Source organism: Macaca nemestrina, chromosome X (genome assembly GCF_043159975.1).
Source record: "Macaca nemestrina isolate mMacNem1 chromosome X, mMacNem.hap1, whole genome shotgun sequence".
Classification (NCBI taxonomy): domain Eukaryota; kingdom Metazoa; phylum Chordata; class Mammalia; order Primates; family Cercopithecidae; genus Macaca; species Macaca nemestrina.
This window is the reverse complement of record NC_092145.1, coordinates 133,008,576-133,018,587: the sequence shown is the minus strand read 5'-3', so window position 1 is coordinate 133,018,587 and position 10,012 is coordinate 133,008,576. Positions and strand designations below refer to the sequence as shown.

At 36.8% G+C, this 10,012-nt stretch overlaps 1 protein-coding gene across 2 annotated transcripts in view; it reads left to right on the top strand.

The window, feature by feature from the left end:
* Positions 1-2,361: 2,361 nt before the first annotated feature.
* Positions 2,362-10,012, top strand: part of LOC105499116 (DDB1 and CUL4 associated factor 8 like 2) — a 171,488-nt gene continuing 163,837 nt past the window's right edge. For both annotated transcript variants that reach the window (XM_011771581.2, XM_011771580.3), the window contains exon 1: positions 2,362-2,466. The gene's annotated coding sequence lies outside the window, so the exon portion shown is untranslated. The remainder of the gene's footprint in view (positions 2,467-10,012) is intronic.

Sequence of the window (10,012 nt, the reverse complement as noted above, 5' to 3'; positions counted from 1 at the left end):
TATACACACACATATATAAAATTTCAAAGTTTATTTTAGAATCAGGGGGTATATGTGCAGGTTTGTTACATGGGTATATTGCATGATGCTGAGGTTTGAAATACAAATGATCCTGTCACCCAGGTAGCGAACATAGTCCTCAATAATTCGTTTTTCAACCCTTGCTCCCTCCCTCCCCACCCTCTAGTAGTCCCCAGTATCTATTTTCGCCATCTTTATGTCCGCTAGTACTCAGTGTTTAGCTCCCACTTATAAGTGAGAAGGTACGGCATTTGGTTTTCTGTTCCTGCATCAATTCACTTAGGATAATGGCCTCCAACTGCATTCATGTTGCTGCAAAGGACATGATTTCTATCTTTTTTATGGCTGCGTAGTGTTTCATGGTGTATATGTACCACTTTGTTAAATCTACTGTTGATGGACATCTAAGTTCATTCCATGTCTTTGTTACTGTGAATAGTGATGCAATGAACATAGGATGCAGGTAGAACAATTTATTTTCTTTTGGGTATATACCCAGGAATGAGATTGCTTGGTTGAAAGGCAGTTCTGTTTTAAGCTCTTTGAGGAATCTCCAAACTGTTTCCCACAGTGGCTGAACTAATTTACATTCCTATCAACAATGTATAAACCTTCCCTTTTATCTGCAGCCTCACCAGCATATGTTGTTTTTTTACTTTTTAACAGTAGCCATTCTGACTGGTGTGAGACCAGTAGAAAAAGGCATTATGAGAAGTACTATTTTAAACTACATGAAAGAGCAACTTACACACCAATGCATATAAACTATGATTTGTGGAAGTAAGTGGAGACGGGGAAAAGGAGTTCATTGAATTCATCCCTCCCCACCAACCAGCTTCTAAGACAATATAACCTGTTACTCCCATTTACACACACCAAGAATGAGTTTATTGAAATAACTTACAGAAATGACATAATATAAAACACATCACACATTTTATCTGTATTTTGAATATCAAAATCGAGATTCCTAGAAAATTCTTATTTTTAAAAGTATATACCCAGATTACTTGTAATCATTGGAAAGACAATGGCTAATCACCCACATTTTGGAAATTAGAGAAATTACCTCAGTCAGGATAAGTTCTTAGTGTCACTCATTTAGTGGCAGATCCATGATGGAGAATGCAATTCTCAGACCAAAGGTTATGGTTGGTTCCTTAACTATGCCTTGAATATACTAAGGAACTTCCCATTTATCAGCTGGAGAACTTATATTATAGAGTGGTCATGGGCTTAAGAAAATGTTTACAGAGAGGTTATACATCATATTAAAAAGCTGTTTATCGGGCCATGAATGTGCTATCCACAGAGAAACTATATTTTGTGGATATGGGAAGGAAAGGTGTAAATAAGGAAAATGCATTGCAAGAAACAATTTGGAGAATAAATGTAGCAAGCACTTACCATGTAGGCCCAGCCTTGGATATGGTGAAATGAATATTATTTTGAATTAATTCAATTTATTTGCCACATACCAATTTAATCAGCTTCATAGCTTTGTAGTTATACCACATTATATATTTTTCTGGAAATTTTATATCCTGTGGGGAAACATGAAAGATCAATTTACCAAACAGAAAGAAGAAATTATCAAGTCACTATGTCTAGAAACATTTTATTTGAATTTTATCTTCCCATGATTTGCACATAAAAAAGGAATAGAAGGACGAAGATTGATTTTGCAAGTTTTCCAAAAAATTAAACTTGGCTCTAAGTAAAGTTGGATTTGAGAGAAATGAAAGTATTTTAATCAAAATGGCATATATTAAAAGAATAAACCATGTGTGTAAATTCAAAACTTTGATTCTTACTCATTTCCCCCTTTCAATTAAATTGAACCTGTAGAGCACGTAAGGGATAAACTAAGCAAAGTTGCTCCTGAACTGATAATATTACCATATCTATCATTACTAATATTTCTTTAATATTTATATTCTGCCTCTTCACTTTCCAGACTGAATCACTGTAAAAATAGATGTGAACTGCATGGACATGAGCAGTGCTTTTCTTGAAAGCAATGATCAGTTAAAGAAATCCAGAAATCAATATATTTCTCAAAAGCAACTGGTAGAAGAGAAATCCTAAACAATTACTGGAATCCAAGAAGAAAATGAATTAATTTAGGTTTTTTTTTCTACAAGTACTAGAAACTGTAAGGTCCTATTATCAAAATTAGATTAGGATGGAACTAGAGAGCCACAACTTTAGCCACAAACTTTCAAAATATCCTGCCTCTGGACCATGGAGTGCTTGATAAAATGGTGCATTTGGATACTTTACTTGCTTACAGCGTGGGAAAGACTCACATAAACGGCAATAAGAAGGATGAGAGATAGTTTTGTTCTGTGGAGTCGCAAAAGCTGAACATCCTCCCCACAAGGTTATTTAGAAGACATCTTGCACTGTTCGAATGCAAAGGAAGGCGAATGACTCGATTCTATGGTACGTAATCAATATTTTGATTTCAACAATGATTTTGGGAGTGGGTTGATTTTTGATTGCGAGATCTTTCTAGTGTGAAGACAACTGGATTCATTCTTCTGTGATTGAAAGTTACCTTAAATAATACTGAGCGGAAATAGTCGTGTTTCTTAATTTTACAGAAAATTTTACAGTTGCCTGGGGCATAATATGAGAAATCTTACTTGGTTTTCACTTTTTAAGCACTTTAAATGCTGCACTTCTAGTAAAGTATATTCTCACCAGAACTTGCTAATACATTGATATGAAAATATTCCTACACTGTCTCAAAGATTAAGATGGAATAGAGATAATTCATCTTATAATGTTAGACCTACATAGCCCCATAATAAATTCATATTTTTAAAATTGAAACGGGGTCTTACTCTGTTGCCCAGGCTAGTCTCGAACTCCTGGCCTCAAGCTATCCTCCCACCTCAGCCTTCCAAAGAGCTGGGATTACAGATATGAGACACCACACTTTGCCAGCACCATAATACCTTTATGTTAAATGTTTATAAAAGCCTTTACATTATACACTCACACACACACACACACACACACATATATATATAAAATTGTATAGGTTATGTTACATTTTATAAAATACTTTATCATGTAAGCATACCAGTAGGACTATATTTGGTATATCATAAATGCTGGTTTTCTTTTTCATCCTGAATGTAAAAATACGTGTACTGGTGTATGATTCAACTTATTTATTTCAAATAGGAAAAGAAAAGTTTTTCAAAAAATGTTTGCTAGATTTAGTTATTTGCCAATAACATTTGGGTAGGATAATTTTTGTGTGTGTTAGTATCCAGCAGGCTACAGAAAGTTTAGCATAGCAGCTACCCAACCCCATAAATGCAATAACACTTTCCAGATACTATGATAACCAAAACCTCCCACATTTTCAATTCCCTGATCATCCTCTTTTACCCTGTTGAGGAGACTGGCTTAGAACAGTGGTTTACAGAATTATGATGCTTTCTACATTTATAAAAGTAAGGCAGTAAGTTGTTGCTTCTCCCATTTCCCTCTACCTCTCTCTCCCTCTTCCCTTCTCTCTCCCCACTCTCCTTTTTATCTTGTTAGAAACTGCTATTGAAAGCGTAGTAATAAACAAACATCTTTCTTTCATGATATCTTAGAGGTAGCAAAGTTCTTTTATATGTATTATTTTATTTTATCATTATAATATCTGTATCTGGAAAGCAGAGCATACATTATATTTTTCTGCATACAGGTAAAAAAAAAAATAAACCAAGGCTCAGAGAAGTTAAGAAACTGTATCATACTGTAGTGAAGTTGAAAAGTGTCTTGTTCTTGTTTAGATTAGTCTTTTTAACTATGTCTGACTAAAATGTTAACATGTTCCCTGTCTTCAAGAAGACAATAGTTTAAGTGGGAAGAAAATTTCAGTCAACATAGCTTAAATCCTAACTTTCACTATGCAGACACAGTAATATTAACTACAGGAAAATGCTCCCAAATGTACAGCACAGCCTGGCTGTCGTTGTCCATCCTGCCATCGCTGCTGTTGTCTCGTTTGAAGTGGACGCAGTGCTTCCCTCCTGGCTGGTCCTGGCACAGCGGCTTCACTACCCGCTGGGTCCCCTCACACCAGTGGCTGCTGACCACTGCGGTGAGGCAGAAGGTGAAGGCAAGGCAGATGGGGAGGAGAAGTAGCGCCTGCTGCTGCCTGGCCCTGTCCATGGCTGAGTGAGGTGCGTAGGGCAGGATGAGCTGTGGGGCCCCCTCCTCCTGCCTCGTCACGGTACCTGGGCCTCAGCTCTGCCATCTGGCATCCTCACACAGACTCCTCTCACTTCCCACTGGGGAACTGCATGTGCTGCTGCACCACATTCACAGGCATGGAGCTGGGGCACGTTCCAGTCAAGGGTGCTGGCCCTGCCATTCTCCCCAGGAGGTAGGTGTGCAGGAGAGCATTGTTGTTTTTTTTGTTTTGTTTTTGGTTTTGGTTTGGTTATTTATTTATTTATTTTTGAGATGGTGTTTCGCTGTTGTTGCCCAGGCTGGAGTGCAATGGCACGATCTTGGCTCACCGCAACCTCCGCCTCCCGGGTTCAAGTGATTCTCCTGCCCCAGCCTCCCAAGTAGCTGGGATTACAGGTGCCCACCACCACGCCTGGCTAATTTTTGTATTTTTAGTAGAGATGGGGTTTCACCATGTTGGCCAGGATGGTCTCGATCTCCTGACCTCGTGATCTGCCCGCCTCAGCCTCCCAAAGTGCTGGAATTACAGGCATGAGCCACCACGCCTGGCCAGAGGGCATTGTTTTTAAATTGTGGTAAAACACACATAACATGAAATGAACCATCTCAACTTTTTTTTTTTTTTTTTTTTTTTGAGACAGGGTTTCACTCTGTTGCCCAGTCTGGGGTGCAGTGGCACGGTCTTGGCTCACTGCAACCTCCACTTCCCAGGTTCAAGCGATTTTCCTACCTCAGCCTCCCAAGTAGCTGGGATTACAGGTGCCTGCCCCCACACCCGACTAATTTTTGTATTTTTAGTAGAGACAGGGTTTCACCATTTTGGCCAGGCTGGTCTCAAACTCCTGACCTCAGGAGATCCGCCCACCTCGGCCTCCCAGAGTGCTGGAATGACAGTCATGAGCCACCGTGCCCAGCCATCTCAACCATTTTTAAGTGCACAGTTCAGTGGCATTAACTACAATCACAGTGTTGTGCAGCCATCACCACCATCCACCTCCAGAACTCTTTTCATCTTTCATCATCTGTACCCATCGCACAACTCCCATTGCCCTTCCTCCCACCCTTGGCAACCACCATTCTTCTCTCTGACTTTATGAATTTGACTACTCTAGGTACTTCCTGTAAGTGGACTCATACAGTGTCTGTCCCTTTGTGACTGACTTACTTCACTTAGCATAATGTCCTCAAGCTTCATGCATGTCATAGCATGTGTCAGAATGTCCTTCCTTTTTCAAGGCAGAATAATATTCCCTGTGTTTATTGGATCACATTTTGTTTATCTATTCAGACACCTGGGTTGCTTCCACCTTTTGGCTGTTGTGGAGGATGCTGGTTTTGATGGAAGACCGGGGGCTGTTAGGGTGGCTGTCTTGGTGAGACTGTCTCACCCTTGCCTTTTGCTTGGAGTAGGGTCCTCATTGCTGGATTCCAGAATCAGGGAATCCCAAGGACTTCATAGACCTATTTCTTGTCCAGCCCTATGTAGAGAAGGACTACAGAAAACAGATGCTTGCTCCAGGGACTCTGGGCGATGCGAGGTACAGGCAGGGTGCCTCAGGGCCAAGGTGCTGTGCAGAATGGGGAGGGTGGCATGCATCCCACTTGGGTGCAGAGTCCTGAGGCCAGGGAACTCAGATGCTAGAAGACAACCCTGGGCACCGTCACTCGTGTTAATAGTTTAATACTTACTAATTGCTAAAGGTAACAAAATGTGTAAAATGGTGCTACCATTTATTCATTAAAAAAGCTTGAAAGCCTATTGTTTGTTGGGTGCTAAGCTAGATGCAGACATTACTGCACATAAGAAATAACTTTAAAAGTTTTTATAATAAAGTCACTTGAAATGTCAAAATATAAGGGCATAGATTTGTCAAAGGGCAGAAGGGAAGTAGAAAGAAAAGAAAGTAGTTTCAAACTTATGTTATTGTAATGAAACCTCATGTGTATCCACCATGTTTAAAACTAATATATTTTTAGTATTAACGTATAAGTACACATCTATAACTTTTTTTTACAAAGTCAGGCAGTAAAATATAGGGTTATTCTGATAAACATAACTTACAAAATTGGCATAAAGGATAACAATTGCAGTCAGTTTATCATTCTAGCTCCATAATTCAGCATTTTTCTGAGTTTTATTTTGGCTAAATGATTTTAAGAAAATAAAATTCATATAGATAAGACATGACAAATGGTATCAGTCATTTTGTAGCTTATTTTTAAATTTTAATATGTTCTTTACTCAGAATCTTGAAAGAATACTGAGAATATATATATATATATACACACACACACATATAGACTCTCACACCTAATTGGATTAAAATGGCTAACAATTCAGCATATTCTTCAGTGAATACTATCAGTAAATACCTTTCTAAATCAAATAAAATTTGTTTTTGGTAGAAAATTATCAAATGTATACGTTAACTCTTTGAGATATTCAAAATTTTCCTTAAAAGAAAATGAGGATAATCTAACTACCAGTTACTGTTAATATTTGCTGGAAAATGTCTAGTCATATTTACTTTGTCTTGCTTATGAAACCTATAATTTAATTGTAGCTTCATTTGGTCACGTTCTCCAAAGTTGTAATATGGTAACATCAATAACAGAGCAAGCATTTTATATTTCAATATTTAGGTCGGTTTCAAAGTAAAATACAAAGCAACCTATACTTACAATTATGACTAAAATGATGCACCATGCAATATTACTATAATTTACTTATTTATATGTACTTAAAATACATATAGTTTACTATGTATTTATTTGACAGTTAACAGCATATAATGCAATTTTTCACTCTCTCTTAGTTTAAAATTTGTCTTCACTTGACTTCCAGGACAACGTTTTCTCTTGGTTTTCCTCTGATCACATGAATGCTCTTTCTCAGGCTCTGTTTCTCTATTCTTCTCCTGTTCTTGATTCCAACAATCAGAAAGCTCCAGGACTCAGTCTTCAGGCCTCTTTTCTCCATATTTATTCAGTCCCTCATTGATCACATCAAGTTTCCTGGCTTCAAATACCATCTACATGTTGAAGACTGGCAAAGTTACAATGCAATATAGGTCTCTTATCAGAACTCTAGATTCTTTCTATTTTATATTTCCCCTTGGAAGTCTAATAGACACTTTAAAAAAAGGAGCATGCCCAAATCCAAACCTGATTTTTGCCAATCCTCTTCTCTAGTCATTCTCATCTCAGTTAATGGTAATTCCATCATTTTAGTTAGACTCTAAATTTTGGAATTAGCCCTGACCATCTCTAATGTTTTCCCCAGAGATATCTATGTTTCACTGCATTGCTACAGATTTCTGCTCAACTATCATGTAAGAGCAGCCCTTTCTGATTTCCTTAGATTTGCTCCTCATTCATTTCCTGTCATAACTCCATTTCATTTTCCTTATTATATATATATATATATTCATGTGTTTCATAATTTATTATACTTCCCTCTCTTAGCATGTAAGATGTAATCAGACAAAAACAGGGGCTTTGTCTTTTTAGTTCAGGGTTGTAGCCTCAAGTTTAGAACACTGCTTTAAAAATGTTTCTTGAGGCTGAGTGTGGTGGCTCATGCCTGTAATCCCAGCATATTGGGAGGCTGAGGTAGGCGGGTCGCCTGAGGTAAGGAGTTCGAGACCAGCCTGGCCAACATGGTGAAACACCATCTCTACTTAAAATAAAAAAAAAAAAAAATTAGCTGGGCGTGGTGGTGCGTGCCTGTAGTCCCAGCTACTCGGGAGGCTGAGGCAGGAGGATCATTGAACCCAGGAAGCAGAGGTTGCAGGGAGCCAAGATCATTCCATGGCACTCCAGCCTGGGCAACAGTGAGACCCCATCTCCAAAAAAACAAAACAAAACAAAAAAAGATTCTTGAACACATAAATCATTTGAATGAAGACACAATACTGTGGGTGTTTTTTAAATTTGTAGAAAAGTTAATTTATAAACTAATTTTTCTTCCATTGTACTTTGAAGATTTTAAAGTTTAATAATGTTTATTTTCTTGAGAGCAGGATTTATTTTCCTACTGATTTTACTCTCCAGAATTAGGATTCCATATTTTTGTTATGATTTATATTCTACAGGAAGGCAGATGTATGGTTAAGACGGCTAAGAGAGAAATATTCTAGAGAAATTCCTATCCCTTAACTCTTTCAAAATGAAAGACTACATTAATTTACATATCGTCTGAATATGAAAAGGCCTAGAGGTGGTGAGAAGATAATTAAAACCTAGATCTGACAGGCTTGTAGAAGAACAAAGCAATTCTTGTTAAATTACTATATCATTGTAGTCTAGAGGGGTTAGAGATCTTGGTATGATTATTAATATACACACATTTGATTTGTTTTACCAATTACATTGTATAATGGGTGAAAAGCAATACATTTGCTATGAAAAGTTCACCTACACCCTTCTAGATTTAGCAGTCATAGAATTATCTCTGATAAGAAAGATTAAGATAAGAAGGTCTGAACTAATACATGAGAAGGATCCCATAAAAACAATTATATTCATTAGTAATGAACTGCCATTACCATCTAAACTTGTGTACAAAAATTAAATATTCAAGTTAATTTTTGTGAGTATCAATATTGTTATGGACATTATTTATCAATATTGATATGTCTCTTATTTTTTAATCCTTTTTAAACATTGTTTTCAGTGGCATTATATATAGAAAATACTTTAAGATTTTCTTATACCATTGGTTCTAAAATCAATGCACAAAGAATCTTATCACCAACAATTTTTTTGGCAGCTAAAATAATTGTATTCATTTCCTGTTGTTATTAGAAAAGTGCTCCTGGAACGTTTTTGTGAGCAGAAGTGCTAACTCTAAATGTCTTTGCAAAGAACACTCACTGAAGGCCATTTGGATTTAGAGTTAACATGAAATATTTGTATTGACTTTCACATATGTAAAAGATAAATATTATCTAAGAGCTTATTACAATGATGATTATATATAAATATTTGTTTAAAATCAGATACATTTTACAATGTATTTAAACTGGTGGAAGAAATTCCTTCTAACTTTTTAGCAGATATAGGAAGGGAAAAATAACATGGAGCATTCACATGAACAGAACTTAAAAATTCTGAATTTTCAATTCCAACTTATTCCTAACTGTATATTGCTGACGACTTTTCCTTGCGGTGCTTGTAGATTTCTTTTGAGCATCGGTTTCACTGTTTCACTCAGTAGTCAATTTATAAGGAAGATTATGTAAAATGTGACAGATTAAAATCAGGCCAAATGTTAAAGCTGAGTAAAAAGGCCAAAATAAATATAAAAATTATGTCTGGGAGGCATTATAGTGTGATTTACTTAGTAATGGAGAGAAGTAAACTATGAAAAGGAAAACAGCTGTAAAAGTAATGAATGTTTTACTGAAAACATAAGGTGTTTTCTCCTCCCATTCTCATACCATGGAAACAAGCTGACTCTCAATGAGAATGAATCGCATTCCATTTTAGACTGATGAACAATACAATTCTTTATGCAGTACACCATCAAGCTGTGGAATTCAATCCTGCAATATATCACTGTGGTAAATAGTTTAGCAAAACCCAGGAAAGCATTAAATGTTGCTATGAATAAGAATGACATTTACAGCCACACTAAGTAGGTCAGAAAGTTTAAAGGGCTCTCAGCCCTCTAGCAATGGTGCATAAGGAGAATTTGTGTGAAGGTCAGAAAGTAGTATTCTCTTCTCTGACATTATTTTATATTACTCATGCATTATGGCAAGTTTATGTGGCTCTTTCTTAAAGC